At 35.4% G+C, this 23787-nt stretch overlaps 1 protein-coding gene and 1 pseudogene across 7 annotated transcripts in view; both read right to left on the bottom strand.

Annotated features, from left to right (window-relative positions):
• KCNT2 (potassium sodium-activated channel subfamily T member 2) overlaps positions 1–23787 on the bottom strand; it is a 436518-nt gene that overhangs the window by 350067 nt on the left and 62664 nt on the right. The window lies entirely within an intron of this gene.
• LOC120360172 (DNA-directed RNA polymerases I, II, and III subunit RPABC4 pseudogene) lies at positions 1089–23782 on the bottom strand (annotated as a pseudogene).

Genomic DNA, 23787 nt, shown 5'->3' with positions numbered 1-23787 from the left:
ACAAAAAAACCTGGCCAATACTGGCAGAAATTGCCTTTGCCTCAGATCACTTTGGAAATAACTGACTCTTTACTATGTGAATTCTTCTGATCCATGAATAGGAAAACTGCTTTTTCAGCCCTACTATGTCCAAATTCCTTTTTTATAGAACATTTCTATCTTTGTGGGCCATTAAAGGGAAAGTGCTAAGATCAGGCAGGGAACACTGGGAGACTAAGGTGGGAGGATGACTTCAGCTCAGGAGTTTGAGACCAGCCCAGACAACCTAGTGAGACCCCCATCTCTACAAAAAATTAGTCAAGCATAATGGCACACAACTGTAGTACCAGCTACTCAAGAGGCTGAGGTGGGAGGACTGCTTGAGCCCAGGGAGTTCAAGGCTGTAGTGAGCTATGATTGTACCATGGTACTCCGTGCAACAACGCAAGATCCTGCCTCTAAAAAGAAAAAGGAAAAAAAAAATTAACAGGAACAAACACTTGGGCAATTTCTATTATTTCTTTTAATTTAATATTTTGACAAGCCTGTTCTGGTCTGAATAGCTTCCTTAATGTGCAAAACTTCATCACATTTATCACAATTCATCACAGTTGTTGAAATATATGTTAGTCCCACTTGGGAGGGCTGAGTATAGTATTTTTCATCACTGTATCTACAGTTCATATATGTGTGTGTCCCATATGTAAAACCTCAGCAAATGTTCACTGCATGAGTGAAATCATTCTTTAACCAAGGAAATAATGTCCATACGTACTTACCTCAAATTGTTTTAAATCCAGGGACTCTGAATCTTTTTTTTTTTTTTTTTTTTTTTTGAGACGGAGTTTCGCTCTTGTTACCCAGGCTGGAGTGCAATGGCGCGATCTCGGCTCACCGCAACCTCCGCCTCCTGGGTTCAAGCAATTCTCCTGCCTCAGCCTCCTGAGTAGCTGGGATTACAGGCAAGCGCCACCATGCCCAGCTAATGTTTTGTATTTTTAGTAGAGACGGGGTTTCACCATGTTGACCAGGATGGTCTTGATCTCTCGACCTCGTGATCCACCCGCCTCGGCCTCCCAAAGTGCTGGGATTACAGGCTTGAGCCACCGCGCCCGGCGGGACTCTGAATCTTAAACAAGATTTAGGAATGGCCTCCCCTCCCTTCCTCATAGTTTTCGTTTTGTTTGCCATACGTATTTCTAATTACAGTATATAATGAAATACATACATACCCACGTGTGCACATGCACAGATGCACACATGCACTCTTACCAAGGCAAAATATTACTCACGAAAAGCACAACGTGCAATACACAGACAATTTTTTTTTAATCTGTAAGGAATGGTTCATTGACTTTCAAGAAGTTTCCCAAACAGAAATTTGAACAGGAAATTATATTTACTTTTCAGATATTACACATAACAACCAAACTTAATCATCCAAGTTTTCACTCAAGTCAAGCTAACTTTTAGTAAAAGGAGACGAGAGACACATTCCAAACAGAAATCTCAGCAGGTCACTTCATGGCTTAAAATCATTTAGAAATCTCTCTCCATGAAATTTCACATAAAAAGTCCAGAAACTTGAAAGACGTATAAGATGCTTTGTTGATCAGAAACCTACATAATTTGCAATATCTCCTGAGATTATCCAAACTGCACCATTTGCTTGTCAGTTCCTTAAATTCTCCAGGCTCCCTCACTGTTCTTTACCTTTGCATATGCTACTCCTTCTGCATGTTCCTACCCACTGACTCACTTAAACATCTCATGCTCTTCAAATCCTCCCTTGGTCTTTCCTTTTATTGTGCTCTCATCATACCCATAACTTTATATTGGTATGTTATGTGACACTCTTGTTCAGTTTCTCAGTCACTTATAGGACTGCAAACATGTAAATAGCATTAATTCATTTATTATAGTGTCAGATAAAGTTTCCTGAGGGAGAAGGAGAGAGAGAGAGATAGAAAGACATTTCCAGGATATCAAAAAATCAGCTAACTATAAGAAACCAGGTGAGACAGTATAGTGAACCAAGGTCTGGATCTCAACTCCATATTTTCAAGGTCTTAATTATATCATTTATGTTTTCTGAAGATCAGTTATTAATATTATTATTTATTCTGGAGAAAGGAGAAAATAATATCTAATTTTGGGGTAGGCTCTTATGAAGCACAGAGTAAATATGAAAGCATTTTGTCAATAAACACCAACAAATGGAATTCTGTGTCTTAACATCTATTAATCAACTTGAGTCTATCTTCATACCAAATTAATCCATACATTTGTAAAGTGTTTTACCAATCACTTTCAAATATGTTATCTAATGTGATTATCACAGTAATCCTACAAGACAGTGAAAGTTGTCTCACTGTAGAAAGGAATCACTTAGAGTCACAGCTGTTAAACACCTAAACAGGAAGTACGTAGCAAGGGAAGACTCAAAAACTTGGGATCCAGGTTTGCTCTCTTGCATTTCAGTACATTTTACACTTTACAACAAAATTCCTGTTTCATAACAAAGATACAAACCTCACGAAGAATAACTCAAATACTCTAAATTTCGAATTGTTTTTCTAAGGGAAATAACTTCTTGATGAGGCCTTTTCAATAATAACACAACTTTTTTACAGAGATCAAAAAAGTTTTATGATTTAAAGAGATAGATTTATGTTTAAATTTATACAGAATCTAAAACTTTGTAGCTATTATAGATACGTCATAGATATGAGTTACGTACAATTTTATTTGCATTATTCTATTATGATTGATGAATATTACAATTTAAAAACATACGTAAGAAGAGGTTTTTTTCTTTTTTCTTAAGAACTAAAAGCAGATAATGAAGAGGTTTGAGTCTCTCTCTCTCTCTCTTTCCCAGGTATTTCTCTGTTTTCAACAAGCAACATGTGCCTTCAATTCAAAGATTTCAGAAAGACTCAAAATTAAGTGATATATTATTTAGTAAAGCAATTTCTGTACTAAGTAAATTTCACAGTGTCTATAATTAAGCAATTTTTCAAAATTATAAAACTATAAAGAAAAGGGAGACTTTTAGAAGTGCAAGTTTGCCATTTTCCCAAAGAAAGTGCTGGGGTGAATGGTATGGATTAATTATTCAAACAAGGTGAAATTTTCAAAGATCTATAATCCATATTCTTTTAACTCCCTAACAGTGACTGACAGATCTCTATATGCAATTATTGACCACTCTCTTAACTACTCCCTTTTAAATTTGAAATTCTTCATATCTGGCATCATTCACTTGAGTTGTTCAATGGTATCTACATTATATTTTTCATTTCATTTAACATTCCCCTTTTGAGATAATGGACATAATGACATATTACAGTTTCATGTTGAATGAGTCACAAGTAAAATGTCCATAGCACTAAACTATGTTCCTTGACTCTAGCAGAGCTGTGAATCCCCTAACGTCTAATAGGAAAACATTTCAACCATTGTTCAGATTATAAGAAGTTTGTCAGTGTAGCTGACTTCTGTAATGTGGACATTCATCATACAAACCTACAGATTACTCAGATATATGACAGATCTAACTTATCTTTACAATGATATAGATGTAGATCTAATAAATAATTTATACATTAGATTTTATCTATATATAAAATCTAAAATTCATTAGCTCAAACTGTCTTCTCAGTTAAAACTGAAGACAAGGGTGGAGTGCAGTGGCTCATGCCTGTAATCCCAACACTCTGGGAAGCTGAAGCAGGTGGATCACCTGAGGTTGGGAATTCGAGACCAGCCTGGCCGACATGGTGAAACTCCATCTGTATTAAAAATGCAAAAATTAGCTGGGTGTGATGGCTCATGCCTGTAATACGAGCTACTTGGGAGGCTGAGGCACAAGAATTGCTTGAAGCTGCAAGGCAAAGGTTGCAGTGAGCCATGATCACACCGCTGCACACCAGCCTGAGAGACAGAGACTCTATCTAACAACAACAACAACAAAAAAAAAAAATTGAAGAAGATACCATAAATAACATCTAATGATTATTTGTAAAATAGTGTTAGGTTCTTTACATGTATCTCCTTAAAGTTTCCTCACACAATGCCAAGTAGGTATGATTATACTTATTTTACATTGGTAGGAATGAAAGCTCCCAAGATTAATTAACTCAAGGCTAATAAATATAAAAAGAACATATAGACATATATATTTCTGATTCAAAAGCCATGCTTTTTTTTCCATTATTACCAATGTATAAAGAGAAAACTGAGATCCAGAGAAATTAATTACCCAAAAAGACTAGCAGTTTTATCACAGTAATTTAAATCGGTGTTTTTCTATTTGAATCTACTGTCTCCTGAAGCACCTATTATACCTAGAAAAACATTCCACGCAAAACCTATTAGGAATACCAGTAGCATACTTCACAGTTAAGTAGATATTGTCACACATAAATTATATAAAATTTTTGCAAAATTATTCCTAGAGCATGATTCTAAAAACAGCTCTAAGTTCTCATAATCAAGGTATAAACATATATATTTCATAATTATAAAGTAAATGGAAAATACTGCCAATATATTCCTCAACATCTTGTATTCCTTTTTCTCATCTGTATAGATTTATTCTTTTGAAATAATAGTATCTCTGGCTACATTTAAATATACCTGTCAACAGTATGCAGTTAATTAAAGCTTTCTGTATCACTAGGCAGTGTTGGTTTTGAAGCTCATTTTTAAAGACCACTAAATGTGCATTCATAGAACAATCAATCTAATCAGTGATATTAATATTTTCCTTTCTTTCTTGCCTATACCTATTTAAGTGATGAATTCAATTAAGTTAATTAAATTCCTCTTTCCAAGCAAAACATTTTCTTGGAAAAGTGATCAATTTTTCTATATTTGCACAAACAATTCCCAAGTAAGAACTTGTGATGATACATTGAATAGAAAATAAAAATTCAAGAAATTTTGTTTCCTTTTCAATTATTCCAACAGATTACTATTATTATTTTATCAACTGTTTATGAAAGTGTGGGGTTGTGTAAGAATGTACAATATAATCAGTTAAAAGCCAAAGCCAACATCTATTTCATAGCTTCTACATCTAGCCGCGATAGAGTAACAGGTACCAGATTTACTACCCTCTCCCACTCCACTCCCAAAACAACAAAAATGACAACATATACATACACAAAAGTACTTTAAGGTACTGAAAATGAGACAACAAGGGATGGTAATCCCTGAGAAGTGAGAAACCAATGAGGTGAACCTACCTCTGCCTCAGTTTATTCTTACTTTTTTTTCTTTAAGTTCTGGGGTACACGTGCACATTGTGCAGGTTTGTTACATAGGTAAACGTATGCCATGGTGGTTTGCTTTGAGAAAATTTCCCACAGCCAGGAAAAACTAAGATGGAGCCTGGCAGACACTGGAGAAGACACAAAGATGAGTGTCTGAAAAGACAAAAACAGCAAGAATTCACAGAACAGAGAATCAGGGAGACGAAAGCTGCATGTAACATAAATTCCAGACAGCAGGAGATGTTCTCCCTTAAGTACTCAGCTGACCCTTGATTAACATATGTATGTTAGGAAACTATTCAAGACTGAGCAAAGAACCAATGGCAATGGTGCATGGCCCTAACACAAATCCAGGAATACTGCTTGTTACCACCAATTAAACTAGAAAACCTCGACATTCCCAGAGCACTGGCCACAGTCCTCACAAGGGTCTTGCCTCAGTGGTGGGAAATAAGCCCTAGATTGAGCATGTTCTGGTACTGTCTAACTTGAAAGCAAGACCCAAAAGGATCAAACTGTCTCCAAATAGCATTCTACAACAAAGCTCAAAAATATTGACAGAAATTCAAAATATCTGCCAAAAAAGAAGAATTCATAATATTCACAATAAAATAAAAAGTATTAGAAATGCAAAGAAGCAAAAAAAAAAAAAAACACTGAAATTTTAAACTCTTTCTCTGCTTCTCATGTGTGTTATTTTAAAATGTGTAAATTCTTTATGATTAGGAAAACAGCAATGAGAAATATAATCTGCACTGCTTTTAGCACATTATGGGATTTTACTTAATGCTACACTTTCTGCTGTAGTCGCTCATTGATAGAGTGCAGTGTTCAAAGAAAAGAGCTATTGATATTTTTAAAGTATTTCCATTTGGAATCAAAATTTGTAAACAAGCAGTCTTACCATACTCCATAGTTAGGAGAAAAACCAATCAGTTGTAACCAATCTAGAACTGACAAAACATTAGATAGCACAGAGGACAAAAAGAAGCACCTTGGTACCTGGAAAGACAAGTCACTCAGGGAACTGGGAGCCTTAAGAGTAGAGAAAGGATTGGTGCAAAAAAGAGAATGGCTGCCAACTCTCTTAGAACCAACACCTCCTTCTTCACAACACAGAGTTATGCGAGTATCACTCCCTGAACTCACAGAGCACTGGAGGACGAAACAGACTAGCTGTAGACCAAAGTGGGCCAGGAAAGAAATTAGGACGGGCAGTAGGCACTCCTGCTTCTGTTAGTCTACCTACTGCAGGGGCTGTGTTAAAGTCCACACATTGCAACTTAACGTAGGAAGAATTCTTTTTCAATTAAGCTTCTAGAAGGTGGAACATTAGAGAATTCAAATCTGGAAAGACTGACCCAAGAAACTAAAAATATTAGCCTTTGGGATTTGGATGGGAGGAGAGGGAGTGACAAGGAAATACTCAGCTACACCCACAGTGAAGTTCTCAGGCAACAAATCTTGTCGATTCATAAAGAGCTTCCAATTATTTTTTGCATTAAAGTGAAATGAAATAGCAGTCAATGAACATTTTTTAGAATTTATTATAAAGAGTATTTTTTAGACCACTTTTATGTTCACAGAAAAACAGAGAGGAAAGTACAGAGATTTTCCATATAACCCCTAGCCCTACACATGGGTAGTTTCCCTCATTATCAGTACCCCTCTCCATGGAGGTACAGTTATTATGATGGATGACCCTAACTCGACACTTCACAATCACCCAGACCGCATAGTTTTACCTTACGTTTAACTCGTGGTACTGCACATTGTATGGGTTTGGACAAAGGTACAATGACATGTTATCCGTGTGATATAGATTATTTTTCCCCCATTTTGTATACACTATGCTTAGCAAAATAACGCAGAGACTGAAAACCAAATACAGCATGTCCTCACATATAAGTGGGAGCTAAATGATGACAACACATAGACACAAAGAAGGGAACAATAAACCCTGGGGTCTACTTCCAGATGGAGGATTTGGGGAGAGAGAAGATCAGAAAAAATGACCACTGAGGACTAGGCTTAGTACCTGCGTGATGAAATAAACTGTACAGCAAACCCCCATGACACAAATTTACCTATAGAGCAAACCAGCACATGTACCCCTGAACCTAAAGTAGAAGTGTAAATAAAGAGTTGATTTTTTTTTTTTTAAGATGGAGTCTCACTCTGTCACCCAAGCTGGAATACAGTGGCGTGATCTCGGCTCACTGCAATCGCCGCCTCCTGGGTTCAAACGGTTCTCCTGCCTCAGCCTCCTGAGTAGCAGGGATTGCTGGCATCAGCCATCACATCTGGCTAATTTTGTATTTTCAGTAGAGATGGGGTTTCACCATGTTAGCCAGGCTGGTTTGGAACTCATGACCTCATGTAATTCACCCACCTCAGTCTCCAAAAGTGCCTGCATTATGGCCGTGAGCCCCTGCACCCAGTCCATTTAAATTTTTTAAAAGACCTATACGAAGGTACACCATCATGAAGTATCAGAAAAGTGGTGATACAACTTTCATTAGCTGGAAGCAGGCCTCATTTGAATGTTCATGATCTTCTCAACAGAACATGGAAAGAAAAAAGAATGGAAAAATGCCTTCTACATTCTAACAGAAAATAATTTTCCAATCTAGAAATGTTTCCAGTCATGTAGAAAGGTAGAGTAAAAACATTTTCAGACATGTAAAAGCTCAAAACTTTTCCTCCTGAAACCCTTTATAGGTAGCTTCTGTAAAATGTGCTTCACTAACACAAAAGAATAAACGAACCCAGGAAATAGGAGACTCAACTAAACAAAGTGAAGAGCATTCCCAAGTTAATGGATTTATTATTGAATGGAAATACTACATGGAAGAAATAATAGAATGGAAGTCCCAGCTCAACAGAGAAAAAGTGATAAACAATCCCAGAGAGCTGCGGGTACAGAACGAAGCTTAAAGATGGTTCAGTGGGAGTGGAGGCAGTTCCTGAGTAGCTCCACAGAAGAGAACAACGGAGAATCTGAGACTGTTTCTTTCCACGGCATAACCTGGATCTTCCCCACAGGTACACTACCTGATGTGTCTGACTACCCTGAGAAAGCCTTGATAGTTCTACTACAGTGTTTGGTGAAACACTATCAATAAGTAACTAAAAAACTTAGCAAACAACAAAACAAAAATGAGTAAATCCCTAGAAACAAAAATAGTTGAATAAGAAATAATAATCACAATACTCATCACTCAGTTCTGAGCAAAACTGCACAGTCACATGATATGCATACTTGGTATTCCTCTAAACAAAAATTACAGCCATATTGGAAGGATGGGGCGTGGAAGATATATGCTGTGATGGTATAGTTACCCTGCTAAATCATTATATTCTATAGTAGGAAGTCAATGAATACTCCCTAAAATTGAGAAACTGACTACAGAGAATAAACACGGAGGGGAAAAACCCAAAAGGTTTCCAAGTGTTTCTTTCTGCAAAGTGTATCATGGAAAGGCTGACAAGGTGAAGGCAGGCACCAGCCGGTTTTTGTTATTGTTGTTTTACTTGTTCTTGTTTTCTTGTAAGCTTTCTAATTAATAGCTGACTTTTTGAACTATGTACAAGCATTATTTTGGCAAGAACATTTTTTTTTAAACAGGTAATTTCTTCTCAAGAAATCATCTTGACTATAGCTGCTACAGCTATTTACGTACTGTAAACCTTTTTTTCCAGCAAATTAAACATTAAATATTATTAGTATGTAATATAGTCATTCTTTTAGCATTTTTAACTTTGTGGGCCACATAGGCTTAGAATAAGATCAAATAAATTCTAATCTGTGGCAAAAAAATATAGGTCAGGTTGTAGTGTTTCACTTTTATTTTATTGTCATAGAGAAAATATTCTCACATGATACTTGAGGAATGGGAAACAGGAAATATTTCTTCTTAGTTCATTTTTATAACCTCCCAAATCCACAGACCTATAAATATCTAGATTTAGACCAGTTTAGTTAAAAAAAAGTCTATTTTTATATATGTGAAATATATAAATATATTCTAAACTAAGCAAAAATAAAACATTAAATTTAGTAAAGTAAAGGGTTTTGCTAGCTCTTTACTGAAAATGAATGCCACCAGGTGAATACTGTCCCTAATTTTTCCCATCCTTTATTCCCTGAGCCTATTCTAAAATTTCAATATAATGAAGCTAACACAATACAAAGTCCTCTCAGTGGCCCAACTCACTCTAGAGACATTCCACAAGTATCCTAAGAAGATGGGGGATAAGATGGAGAGGAACGTGTTATTGGGAAGAAGATATTTGCTTTCATTTATTTATAAAAGCTTTCCAAAAAGAAAAAGAAGTCCCACTCAAGCATAAATTATCTTCATTTCATTTTAATATTATTTACTAAGAGCCATGTCATAAAAATACCAAATTCACTTTCTTTTATTATTTGTTTTAAAAAACAAATCTTTCATTTTCTTTTTCTACTATTTAAATTATATTAGACACGTACAACATGAATAGACAGATAATAGCTGAATAACAGGCATTACAAACGCCTCAGTTTTTCACACTTCAGGAAAATTATGTCTCTCACAAGAAAATTCTGCGGGAGAATTAATAATACTTCCAGTTCTTCAGGTAGGCTTTAAAAAATCTTATCACATATTTCAAAGAAAACATGTATGTATTTAATATTTACTTATCAACTGCTATCCATATGCTAGTACACCACTAGATTTTTGAAAAAAATCAACAAAGGCCCTCGTCTTCACCTTCCCTTCCTACATCTTAGTATCCCCTTCCAGCAAGCCTAATGGCCAAGGAAAATAGGGTTAAAGTTCCTGGCTCTGCCACTTTCTAGCTTTGTAATCACCCATGGGTTCCTTAACTTCCCTATGCCTCTTTCTTCAACTGTACAATGGGGATAATATTATGCTTTCTCACTGGGCATGTAAAGTACTTAAAAGAACGCTAACAAAGAGTAATGTTATATGCATGTTCTATTAAGCAGCTAAAGATCCATGAATAGATTTCAAATTGACAAGCACAAAACATACAACGTCTAACTTGAGCACCTTTGGTATTTTTTATTAATATCAAAGATATTAATGAAAATAAATGAAGAATTTTTTATGAATGCCAAAGGTGTTCAAAATTAGACAATGCAATTTTAGGCAAGCAGGGAAAATAAACTTGCAAAAGTGAAGCTGAGATTTTTACAAGTTTTGGAAGGTTGGTTAGAATGACAGAGGGCAAGTTGTGTGAGCTGCCTTATCAAAGTCAAGTTCCCAGTTTCTTCAGTTCTGGCCACCACCTTAGTGCCTCCACAAACACCCAAGATAGAGCAGCATTGACTAGGCTTGGTTCATACACTTAGTCCTGGAATTATTTTCTCACCACCACTCCATTTACATTTCAGTGATGTATCAGACCAGGACAAAGATGTATCATGTCACCTGCAACAGCTTATCCAAATTAAATGAAGTAGAACAAATGGAGTACAATAAAGGTTTGAAAACCATAAAATACAGAAGATGATACAGATTAGACACAAATATAAAATATAATTATACAGGCTTATAAACTACAGAGATTTATATAGGGAAAAAGTCTTCATAAAAATGCTCAGATAACAATTACAGAAGTTATAACTGGGCAAAACATAGGCGGATATCATGTGGTGTGTAGAGGTGGGGTGAGATGTCTTTAGAAGCTGTTATTCATTCCAGACAGAGGAACTGTCAAGAGGCAGCCAGAAGCCGAAGACCTGAGGCAGAAAAATTAAAACCCTCTCAACAGTTAGGATGAGAAAGACAGGTACATTAAACAGGAGAGTAAGGATTAAAATGGAGTCACAAAAAACAACTATTTGAGCTATCTATGAACTAGATCAATGAGACCTATAGCAAATCAAGCTTTAAAAAGAATTTAATAATCCAGCCTTGGGTGGCTGGTTGTGTGTTGGTACCATACCTAAAAACAGGAAATACCAGAAGGTAAATAGTTTTAAAGAGATGTCAAAATTAATTTTGGACATTGTGGATTGAAATGTCTGTTGAACATAAAAAGACACCCAGTTGAAAGTAGTCTGCATAGTTTTAGAGCTCTGCATGGAGAAGCAAGACAAATATCATGATTTAGAAATCATCAACATATAATTACAGTTATTGAAGTTTAAATGAAGTAAACTAGAAAGAGGTAAGAAGGCCGGGCACGGTGGCTCAAGCCTGTAATCCCAGCACTTTGGGAGGCCGAGGCGGGTGGATCACAAGGTCAAGAGATCGAGACCATCCTGGTCAACATGGTGAAACCCCGTCTCTACTAAAAATACAAAAATGTAGGTGTGCGTGGTGGCATATGCCTGTAATCCAAGCTACTCAGGAGGCTGAGGCAGGAGAATTGCCTGAACCCAGGAGGCGGAGGTTGCGGTGAGCCGAGATCGCGCCATTGCACTCCAGCCTGGGTAACAAGAGTGAAACTCTGTCTCAAAAAAAAAAAAAAAGAAAAGAAAGAGGTAAGAAATGAAAAGACCAAAGCAGCAAGAAAGAATCCTTGATAAAATATAATTTTTAGGGCTAAATAAAAGAAAGAAAGCCTGTAAAAGAGAACTAAGATAGACAGGACACAAAACAAAGAAGAATGATATCACAGGAGTCAAAAAAAGGAAGTTTCAAGAAAGAGGAAGAAAATCAGAAAAATCATGTTCATTGGCTCTGGCATGAAAAAAGTTCGTCAGAAATTTTAAGAAGAGCGTAAGTGGAGCCATAGGGCAGACGAAAGAATACACAAAATAGAAGAGTAAATAAGAGGCATGAAAGAAAACTTCAGGTTAAAAATGGGAGAAAATCATGGAAATATACAGGGGACTGAAGGTCTTGATGATATGTAAAAATGAATCAGTTTAGTGTTAGTAAGGAAGTGTGAAGAATGAAATGACAAGTTAGAGTTAGACGGAATGTTGTCACGTAAGTTTTCAGAAGTAAAGCATTCTTGGTCATGCTCAGGTCCAGCCTAACAAGAGGGTGCTGGGTAGAATTGCACATAAAAGTCAACAAACTAAAGGAACTACAAAGGCAGGGTCTGGAACAGGTTATTCATTGGGCAAAAAGTGTGAAAACAATGATACCAGTATCTGGGATTAAAAAAATAATAATAATAAAAAATAAAATATTCGGGAGGCCAAGGCAGGTGGATCACGAGGTCAAGAGATCGAGACCATCCTGGTCAACATGGTGAAACCCCGTCTCTACTAAAAATACAAAAAATTAGCTGGGCATGGTGGCGTGTGCCTGTAATCCCAGCTACTCAGGAGGCTGAGGCAGGAGAATTGCCTGAACCCAGGAGGTGGAGGTTGTGGTGAGCCGAGATCGTGCCATTGCACTCCAGCCTGGGTTAACAAGAGCGAAACTCCGTCTCAAAAAAATAAATAAATAAATAAAATAAAATAAAATAAAATAAATAATAAAAGCTTCCACCCAAACCCTCCATGCTTGTCGTGGAATCACCAAAGGTTGAAAAAAACAGGGACAAGAAAAAAGCAAAGGCAGTAATAAATAACATACACCTCAAATAAAGGGAAATGTAATGGTGTATAACTTGTAATAAGAGGGGCAACACATTTCCAAGCCTGTGATAAATGGGGAACAGTATGAAAATGAGCAGCTTTTAGCCGGGCGCGGTGGCTCAAGCCTGTAATCCCAGCACTTTGGGAGGCCAAGGTGGGTGGATCACGAAGTCAAGAGATCGAGACCATCCTGGTCAACATGGTGAAATCCCGTCTCTACTAAAAATACAAAAAGTTAGCTGGGCATGGTGGTGCGTGCCTGTAATCCCAGCTACTCAGGAGGCTGAGACAGGAGAATTGCCTGAACCCAGGAGGCGGAGGTTGTGGTGAGCCGAGATCACACCATTGCACTCCAGCCTGGGTAACAAGAGTGAAACTCCATCTCAAAAAAAAAAAAAAAAATGAGCAGCTTTTAGTGTAAAGATTCTAATGTTACAGCTTGGTTCCTACTCAAATAAACAAATGGATGAACTCTCTTTGAAAAAACTGAAGGTGTTGGAAAATTTATTTGTCAGGGTGCATGCATTCCAGGAAGCTTAGAAGAAAAAGGCTTAGCAGAGAGGGGCATCCCTGGACCATTAAATCACCAGAGCATGAGGATGAGACAGAAAGAGTACAGATGAATGAACATATTCTCAGAAAATTATATTGTCAAACATTGCAGTAACTAGAAATACTGTTGTCAAAAGAAAATTCCTGTCAACTTTTACATCAGATTTTATTTTAATAGTAAATATATAAGCTTTGCTAGACAAAAAACCTTGGGACTCAGGCGGAAGTTAATTAAAGATTCCAAATAGAATTTGGGTTAAATTTTACCAAAGTACAAATATGATTCATGATTTATCACCCAGTCTAATATTCAGGAGACTCTGCTCATGATTCCAAGCAAAACATTTTGTTCATTACTTTGTTTGGCGGTGGGGTTTGCAAAGATGAACTCTGGATGAAGAGGGTGCTTCCAACAGGTATGGGCCCCATGAAGAAGAGTCAGCACACATGTGTTCTACTCAGAGTAAGGACCATTCCCAGGCAGAAGAGGTTTATCATTCAGTATTTGCCAAGCATTTATTATTTCCAATATGACTACAATAACATGTAGAAGAGACTTGGAGTCTAGTGGGGAAAACTGGAGATATTTAAAAAACGACAACTCAAGGGAGTAGTTGTAAAAATGAAATAAAATAATAAGCACAAAAACTTAAGACTAGGAAGAAAACTGAATAGGAAAGAAGGAGCAAGAGGAACATCAGAAAGTTAAGAATTAGCAATTATCTTGAGATGCTATGCAACTCTTCTGTGTCAAAGACTTTACGCAAATTCTTTAAAGAGAGGATGGGACTTGACTTAAACATCAAACAACAGGTGGTGAGTAAATAGACTGTGAAGAGAGGTAAAGAAATGTTTTTTTGCAGGTTTTCTATGCACATACTTAATTTATATTTTCATTATTGGACCACACACATTTATCTAAACAACTAATACTAATGAATTCTCTTTGTCATTCCACTCAGTCGATAAACCAATTGCCCAAATGAATGGAATTGATGGGTCAATTTAGTGGAAAAAACTGAACTATTTAACACCACCAAGAGGAAGATAATTCAAAAAAAAACTTATCATAGAGATCACAAAGTGAATTTGATGACTCACAAGTAACAGAGCAAGAAAGGGAATGAAATTAGAGTATTTTTTTTCTTTTAATGAAAAAGAAAAGGTTATTCACTCACTCATCCATTACGTTTATCAGTGTAATTCCTTGGACATAGTCTCAGTAATTCATAAACTACTACTATACATAGAAAATGGAATAGCTCATCTAGAAGTACAAGATTTAAGATTTTAGATACACTCATACTTTCAAGTACTTTAGTTTCTATAGTCCATCAATAACACTTTATAGAGACAATAAACATAAATGAAACATTTTATATTAAATACACATAAATCTCAACTCTACTGAATTCTTAATTACATAATTAGCAGACCGAGCATGGTGGCTCATGCCTGTAATCCCAACACTTTGGTAGGTCAAAGTGGTAGATAGCTTGAACTCCTCGAGCTCAGGAGTTTGAGAACAGCCTGCACAACATGGGAAAACTCCCTCACTATAAAAAAAATACAAAATATTATCTGGGCGGGGTGGCAAGTGCATGTGGTTCCAGCTACTCAGGAGGCTGAGATGGGAGTATCACTTGAGCTGGAGAGGCAGAGATTGCAGTGAGCTGAGATTCTGCTACTGCACTCCAGCCTGGGTAACAGAGTGAGACTCTGTCTCAAAATAAATTAATTAATTAACATATACATATAATTAGCAGATTAATCAAGCCCTTTACTTCTTTTCTTACTACTAAATTTCCCATTTGTTGCTTTATTTAAAATCTCATGAGGTTTTTAAACTCTTGACTTAAAGTTATAAAACTATCAGTAATATTATTAAGATTTCAATCATTTGGGGGCAAATTTGTTGATACTAGTCAATCGATAATCTAGACATCTCCTGCTGCTAGAAGAATAAAAACTGTTATATGCAAATTATTCTTTTCTGTTACGATTAATAAGAGTTGGATATTGGAAAAGCCAATATCCAACTACCTTTTCTACTATCAAGCATGAGTTTTCAGGAAGACAAGAAGAAAGAGTCAGAGGCAAATAAATAATTTAGAGGATACTAAAATTAAAATTGAGGGGTTTTTTTTAGTGCTTTCCAATAAATTTATTTAATCACAACTTCAGGGGGTTCTAGAAACTTGCAATTTTAGCAAGCACCGCAGATGATTCTAGGTTTTAATTAAAAGTGTGGTTTGGGTAAGCAACTTTACTCTTAATTGTGTGTCCGATTACTATCATAGAGTAAAACAAAAAGTCATGCAATGGAACAAAAAAATTGCTTTATACAAAATATTAGTAGATAAATACAATATGGTCTTAAAAATCAAATCATATGTATATAGTTGTATTCCAAAGTACAGCACTGCCTCACTCATTCCAAGTTTCCTTTCTGTGGTTTCAGTTATCTGTAGTCAATCACATTTGAAATAGCTGAGTACTGTACACTATTTAAGAAGGTATTTTGAGAGCAAGAAAGACCAACCACATTCATATAACTTTATTACAGTATGTTATCATTGTTCTATTTTATTAATCTCTTGCTATGCTTAACTTAGACATTACACTTTATCATCAGAATGTATATAACAGAAAAAAGGTGTATGAAGGTTTGGTACTATCCGAAGTTTCAGGAGTCCACTGGGGGCCTTGGGATGCATCCCCTGAAGGGGAAACTACTATATGCAAAATCAAAAGCTATACAACAATTAGAAACTTTGAGAGAGCAAATCTAAGTATAAGTGAAGACATTCCTCTGAATTTCGAGGTTTCATCGAGCATCAAAAACGACCAATCTTTTAGTCCTTTTCTTGTACATTACTCTGTATCCACATTCTCTGCATCTGATTGGATCCCTAGATTTTATTTCATTTTCTGTGTGACATTCTCCACAGATATATATCATTGGTTGCTGCTTTGGAGGTTGAACGTCCTTCTGAGGGTCCACTGTAGGCCGGCAACACGGGAAAACTTCTCCAAAGTTTCCAAATACAATCCGGCTCATCTCGGTCGATTTTTAAATAAACTCTAAGTGGTACAAATTACAATCTCTTTCACCATATCTCACCATTACAAACTATATAGTCTTCCTGTTCCTAACCTGAGCTCCAATTTTACTGATAAAATGTGTCTACTGAATAATAATCACAGTATTTAATAAGTGCTCACAGGAGAACTGAACTCTTGTTGTCTACAAGTTATGAGAGAAAAAATATTTGACTTGAGGCTTGACTCTCTAAAACTCAATTAACATAATATTGTTCAAATGGACTTTTGAATTTATGGAACATGAACAGCAATAAACTTCTGCTATAAAGATTCTACTTCCCTCTTAGCAACTTAATGAAATATAGAAAATATTCTAAACATAGAAAAAATCTGAATAAAATTTTAACAAGAACTGGCACTTCATACACTTAATGTGTTTTCAAAAATATTTTTTCTAAATCATAAAAAATCAAATAAGAACGTATTGATGACTTCTAAAGACTAAGAACATATCATTTAGCAGTAATTATTACCAAGAACTGAGCTAAGGAATTTTCATAAATTATCTATTGCCTACCAATGGCAGTAAAATTATCCTAATTTTGCAGATGAGAGCACTGATAACTTGAAAGATTATATAATTGCTCAAGACCACACAGTTACTAAATGCTGGAAGAGAGACCAAATCCATCAGGAAGAATTGGTTAAGATTTTACGCTCTCAACAGCTATACCACACTGATATTAAAAAAGCATACAACCTTTACCTTATATTATTTAATTGCTGCCATAATAGTGCCACGATTCAAAGCATTATCATTTATTAACATTCCATATCATCATTCAGATGCTATGTATCATGTCTTAATTTCAGAGTCCTGATTTAGATATAAGGCTGTAAGATTTAGCTTTGTAGACCTTGATTATAATAATTTATAGACACATGTTGACGTAAGTACTCAATTGAGATAAATTTATCTTCCATTTAAACTTAATATTCTGTTTTAATGAAAAGAAGTATCAAAAACAACCCATATAATATGTAACACAAAGTCTTTGCTATTTGCTTTTAGAATTAAATTGACTACCCAATGGCCTGACTAGAGGTAACATGATGAAAAGTAAAATAAAATTCCACTGCAAAAAGACAATTCAAATTATCCTGCTTATATACTGACATGCTTCACTGCTCCCAAATATCTAATTCTAGCGACAAATTCATTCATCTTTTCAAAAATGGTAGAGCTCTCCGGCTCAATGCCTGCCTGGTTCTTGCCTTGGTAAGATAATGTGGAAAATTACTATCATCATAATCAATATTTCAATAAATCGTTTATATCAGCTGAGGCAAGGTAAGTGGCAAATTGTCTTTTATTAACCGGAACTGCTATTTAAGAGGTAGTGGCTTTTGAATATCTCAAATCTTGCAGTTCACCTTCTGTAGGTTATTAGCAGATGGTGTAATAGCACTGGTAGTACATAAACATTTGATTTGTAATATTTAACTGAAAAATAACAAAAAAAAACTGGGTGCAGTACACCACAAATGTGATGATTTACTTAAAATAATAAAAACCTGAGTATTAGCAATTTATATCATTAGCTTCTCTAACAGGGCAATGTCAAAGGGTGATTTATTAATCTGTTTCCTTTATTTTCCTTACTAGCACATAGCAAAACAAAGATTTTATTAGCAAAACAAGAACTTCATCTTACTGCAAACATTTTGTTGAGATTTTTTAAAAGTAGTCACTTTTATTGTCATTCTTAATATACTAGCTGTGTAAGTTTTCTTGTTTGCCTTTGTTGTGCCAATGATATAAATATACAACGATACAACAGTATACCCAGAAAGTAAAGAGAACTAATATAGTGCTCTCTAGTCAACCATGCTAGAAACTTGTATTTTATAATGATTTACAGAAGTTGCATAGTTATGGGCAGCAATTAATTTTTACCAAGGAACAATTACTAATTGTGTAGAGGAACAAAATCATATTTCTAGGGTACAATATGGAAGTATGCATTAAACATAAAATATAAATACTCATAGTCTTATTCCTCAACAGGGTAATTTCATAGTTAACAATTTGTTTTCGTAAAATAATCAGTGAGGCCCCAAAAAAGCCTGTAAGTATTTAGAGACAAGAATATAAAATATCAACATGAAAGCAACCTAAATATATAACAACACCTAATTAATATATTAATAAAGCATGATATAGTCATATTATGTAATATACACTATCAAAAGTAATCTTGTTTGGAAATTTATTTAGAAATACATTTCACAAAACAACAGATTTAAGTATATAAATCTGTTTAAGTAGTTAAGCAATTACTTAAAAATATGTTAAGTGAAAAATCAATTGACATAACTATCTTCTATGGTATAACTTCACTTGGGTAAACATAAAGTCACTATATATACTAAAAAGTGTGTGTGTGAATAGTCAAAGTATTTTACATGTTCTTCTTTTAACAATTTTATACATTAAAATTTACCAACTATAAATTTTTAAACGTTCTCAAAAGAATTTAACATAGTATTTGTAATCTAGCTGTACTGGTATTAAATGGTAAAAATGTATTTTTAAAATAAAATAATAAAATTATTCGAATATTTTATTAGCAAATAAATTTTCTAAGTTTAAGCGTAACACTTTTCTTCATTTTTCCGTTCTGAAACTCTCTCATTTTTCCAATCTGAAACTCTCTCTCTCTGAAACCAATCTCTCTGAGACCCTTAATCATCAGTCTAATAAGCTGCTCCCTTTCTTACAAAAGCATACAATATGAGTATGTGTATCTGTGATTATTCATTAACTCTGATTAAATGTGACTACTATTCCACATTCTTGGTATTTCTGGTTCTCTGTAGGTGTTTTGAATGCACTGAATTGTCCCTTTCATCCACTGTCAGTTATTGAACATATAGTCTATCATACTCATCCCATTTCATTAAGAGTTTTTAGGCCGGGCGCGGTGGCTCAAGCCTGTAATCCCAGCACTTTGGGAGGCTGAGGCAGGTGGATCACCAGGTCACGAGATCGAGACCATCCTGGTCAACATGGTGAAACCCCGTCTCTACTAAAAATACAAAAAGTTAGCTGGGCACGGTAGCATGTGCCTGTAATCCCAGCTACTCAAGAGGCTGAGGCAGGAGAATTGCCTGAACCCAAGAGGCAGAGGTTGCGATGAGCCGAGATCGCGCCATTGCACTCCAGCCTGGGTAACAAGAGTGAAACTCTGTTTAAAAAAAAAAAAAACAGTTTTTAAATTTACACATACAGATTTCTAAATCAATTTTTACTAAGCCTCACCTAAAAAGTACTCCTACAAACCTTCTAAATGCTATTTTTTAAACAAAATGACTCTGACTTTCCTCTTGCTTTCTTCATTCTGACACCAGAGAACACATATTTGTAGCCATTTTTATTTTAAATATAGTGTGTAGAGTACAATATACATTATTCAGGTTTTAGTTGCATAAAAGAGAAGACTTTACCACTACACAGTATATCCATGCAACAAAACTGCACTTGCATCCCTTTAATTTATATGAATAAAAGAATAAATAAAAAGTAAAAATACTGTGGCCCGCTAGTCTTTGGGAAATCACTAAAATGTTCAAGAGAGATATTGAAAGGAATAAAGCTAAGTATACTGCTACTTGTTAATCTTTACTTTTCCCACACTTGACCGAGTATAGCTCTTCTTCACATAAGGCATTTAAAATATGCCAAATGAGCAAAAATACAAAAGAACCGTATAGAAATTTCACATCTGCCTCAAGCAATCAACAGATGCCAGCCACTAACAGATAGTATTTGTTAATAAGCAGAACAGATTCAAATTATGAGGTGGCATGTTTTAAGGAAGAGAAATAGCATAATGGTCACTGCAGTGGAGTCCAGGTTTCAGATGAGAGCCCCAAGCCCGCACTCTTCCTCCAGATCTTTGCTTTCCTGTTCCCTCCCAAACCCAGGCACTACCCTCATTCTTTTCTTCACTGTCCTTTTAGATAATGTAGGACATGCTCCTCCGGATGAAAACAACTTTTTAGTGAAGAGGTTTGGGGTGGACAAGGGCTCCATCACTCACAAATCCTGATGGTTGATCTACTTTAACATTTTCAGAGAAAAAAGATCCTATTTCTAAGTTGATATTTTCATGTTACTTGGCAGTAACATAGAGTTTACCTCAACCACATCTTATAGGTATGTTCTCTTATTTATTGATATGGTTGCGATGTTACACACCCTCCAAATCTCATGTTGAAAAAAGATCCCAGGCCGCATGCAGTGGCTCACGCCTGTAATCCCAGTACTCTACGAGGATGAGGCAGGTGGATTACTTGAAGCTAGGAGTTCAAGACTAGCTTGGGCAACATGGCGAAACCCTGTCCCTACAAGAAGATACAAAAATTAGCCAGGCATAGTGGCATGCATCTGTACTCCCAGGTACTCAGGAGGCTGAAGCATGAGAATCATACACACACACACACACACAGAGAGAGAGAGAGAGAGAGAGAGAGAGAGAGAGAGAGAGAGAGAGAGAGAGAGACACAGAAAGAGATCCCTAGTGTTGGAGGTGGGGTAAGGGAGGTGTTTGGGTCATGAGGGCAGATCCCTTATGAATGACGTGGTGCAGTCCTCACTGCAATGAGTGAGTTCTCACTCTGAATTCACAAGAGAGTTGGTTGTTCCAAGAAGCCTAGCACCTCCCTTCTCTCTTGCTCCCTCTCTTGCCATGTGACATGCCAGCTCCTCCTTTACAACTTCCACAATAAGCGGAAGCTTCCTGAGGCCCTCACCAGAAAAAGATGACAGGGCCACGCTTGGTACAGCCTGAAGAACCGTGAGCCACAATTAATCTCTTTATAAATTACCCAGCCTCAGGTATTGCTTTATAGCAATGCAAACAGACATACAGTTATCATATACCACCCCAGCATCAAAAACACCAAGACTTCCTCAACACCTATATGATAAAATGATGGCTTATTAAAAGAAGATTGCATTCTGAAGACTCATTAATCAACATATTACAGGGCAATGTGGAGTGGCCAGCAATATTCCAAGAATGCAAAGCTCCACTGCTCTCATAGTACATTCCTTTGTACCACATTCGAACTTGTATAATGTTATTTCATATGTCTTATCTATCTAGCACAATATAAGGTCAAAGGGTACCGTTAGTGTGGGATCATATCCTTCAAGTACTTCTCTCACATTACCCTACCTAATATGGTAGCAGGATTAAGTTAAATTTGAAAACAATTTGGGATGCATAGAGGAGCTGCTCCCTGGCTTCATTTTAAAAGTTTACTAGAATGAGATATTACATGAAATACACTGTAGAAAAAATGGAATCAGCAAGTCAGAGCAACTTAATAATAAAAATTTTAATTAGTGTTTTTAGGCATACATTTAATTATATGTTTCTGTAAGTAACTAGATTTTCTTTCCCATCTTCGCTGTGGGAGTAAAGCTTCACATGTAAAAAGATGTATTACAAGCTTCTTTCTGGTACTACAAAGAAGAGAGAAGGAGGGACGTAAATCAAAAGTGCTTTTCATGCCTATGTTTGTTGCGGCACAAGAAGCAACCCTCGTCCCTCAACAGATGAATGGATAAAGAAAATGTGGTACATATACACAGTGGTGTACTATTCAGCCATAAAAAAAATAATGAGATTCTGTCATTTGCAACAACATAGTTGGAACTGGAGGTCATTATGTTAAATAAAATAAAATATGACATGTTCTCATTTATTTATGGGATCCAAAAATCAAAACTCATAAAGACTTAAAGTCTTATGAACTCATAAAGACAGAAAGTAGAAGAATGGTTACCAGAGGCTGGGAGGATAGTGTGTAGGTGATGGGAGAGGAGGTGGGGATGGTTAATGGGTATCTAAAATTATATATATATATATGTATAAAAAATCATCACTCTAACTGTATATATAGATTTATATTTATAACATATATTAATGTATAACTTACCAACTATAAATATATTTAACATAAAAATATATTAAATATATAAATATGTAGAAGTAAATATATTAGTTATAATATTTCTCTATAGTTAGAAAGTTATGTATTAATATATGTGCTATCAAATACTTTCTAACAATATAGTTAGAAATATATATAGATACACACACACATACACTCACAGTCAGAAAGAATGAATAAGACCTAGTATTTGATAACACAACAGGGAATGTATAGTCAATAATAATTTAATTGTAATTTTATTTATATATTTTTTTATTTTTATATCCATAAAATATTTTCATACAATTTAATAAAAATATTTTTAAAGAAAATTTAATAATTTATTTAGTAAAATAATTTATTTCCATAAAATTTTGGGGGAACAGGTGGTATTTAGTAACATGAATAAGTTTGTTAGTGGAGATTTGTGAGATTTTGTGCACCCATCACCCAAGTGGTATACACTGAATCTAATTTGTAGTCTTTTATCTCCCACCCCCATCCCACCCTTTCCTGCTGAGTCCCCAGAGTTCATTGTATTATTCTTATGCCTTTGCATCCTCATAGCTTAGCTCCCACTTATGAGTGAGAATATATGATGTTTGGTTTTCCACTCCTGAGGTACTTCACTAAGAATGATAGGCTCTAATTCAATTCAGGTTGCTGTGAATACAGCTAATTCATTCCTTTTTATTTCATTATATTTCATGATATTCAGCACATTTTCTTTATTCACTCGATTGATGGACATTTGGGTTGATTCCACATTTTTTCAATTGCTAACTGTGCTACTATAAACATGTGTGTGCAAGTATCTTTTTTGTATAACGACTTCTCTTTCTCTGGGTAAATACTCAGTAGTGGATTGCTTTTAAAAATAACTAAAAGAGTATAATTGGAATTTTTTAACACAAAGGATAAATGCTTGGAGGGACAGATACCCCATTTTCCATGATGTGATTATTACACATTGCATGACTGTATCCAAACATTTCATCTACCCCATAAATATATACACCTCGCATGTACCCACAAAAACTAAAAGTTAAAAAAACTGGTCACTCCATGTAACAAAACAAACACAAAAGGATCTGACTTTGTACACAGAATAATAATAGAAATATACATGTTTTGGAATGACATACCTTCTATTCAAAGTCTTAGAACATGTTGTTTCGGTAATGGTCACAGATGTATTTCACATACTTTTTATTCTTTAAGAAAATCACTCTTTGTTCACACCAACACTGCAAAACTAAACAGACTCTAAACTATTATAAGCACTGTTTCTCAGTAAGTAAAAGAAAAAGATTTTTACAGAGAACCAGAACATACACAAGAATTCAATACCATTCATCTCAATTCCGTATTACTACCACT

This window comes from Saimiri boliviensis, chromosome 19 (assembly GCF_048565385.1).
Source record: "Saimiri boliviensis isolate mSaiBol1 chromosome 19, mSaiBol1.pri, whole genome shotgun sequence".
NCBI classification, from domain to species: Eukaryota; Metazoa; Chordata; class Mammalia; order Primates; family Cebidae; genus Saimiri; species Saimiri boliviensis.
Note: the sequence above shows the minus strand (reverse complement) of the source record. Positions and strands in the feature narration are given on the sequence as shown.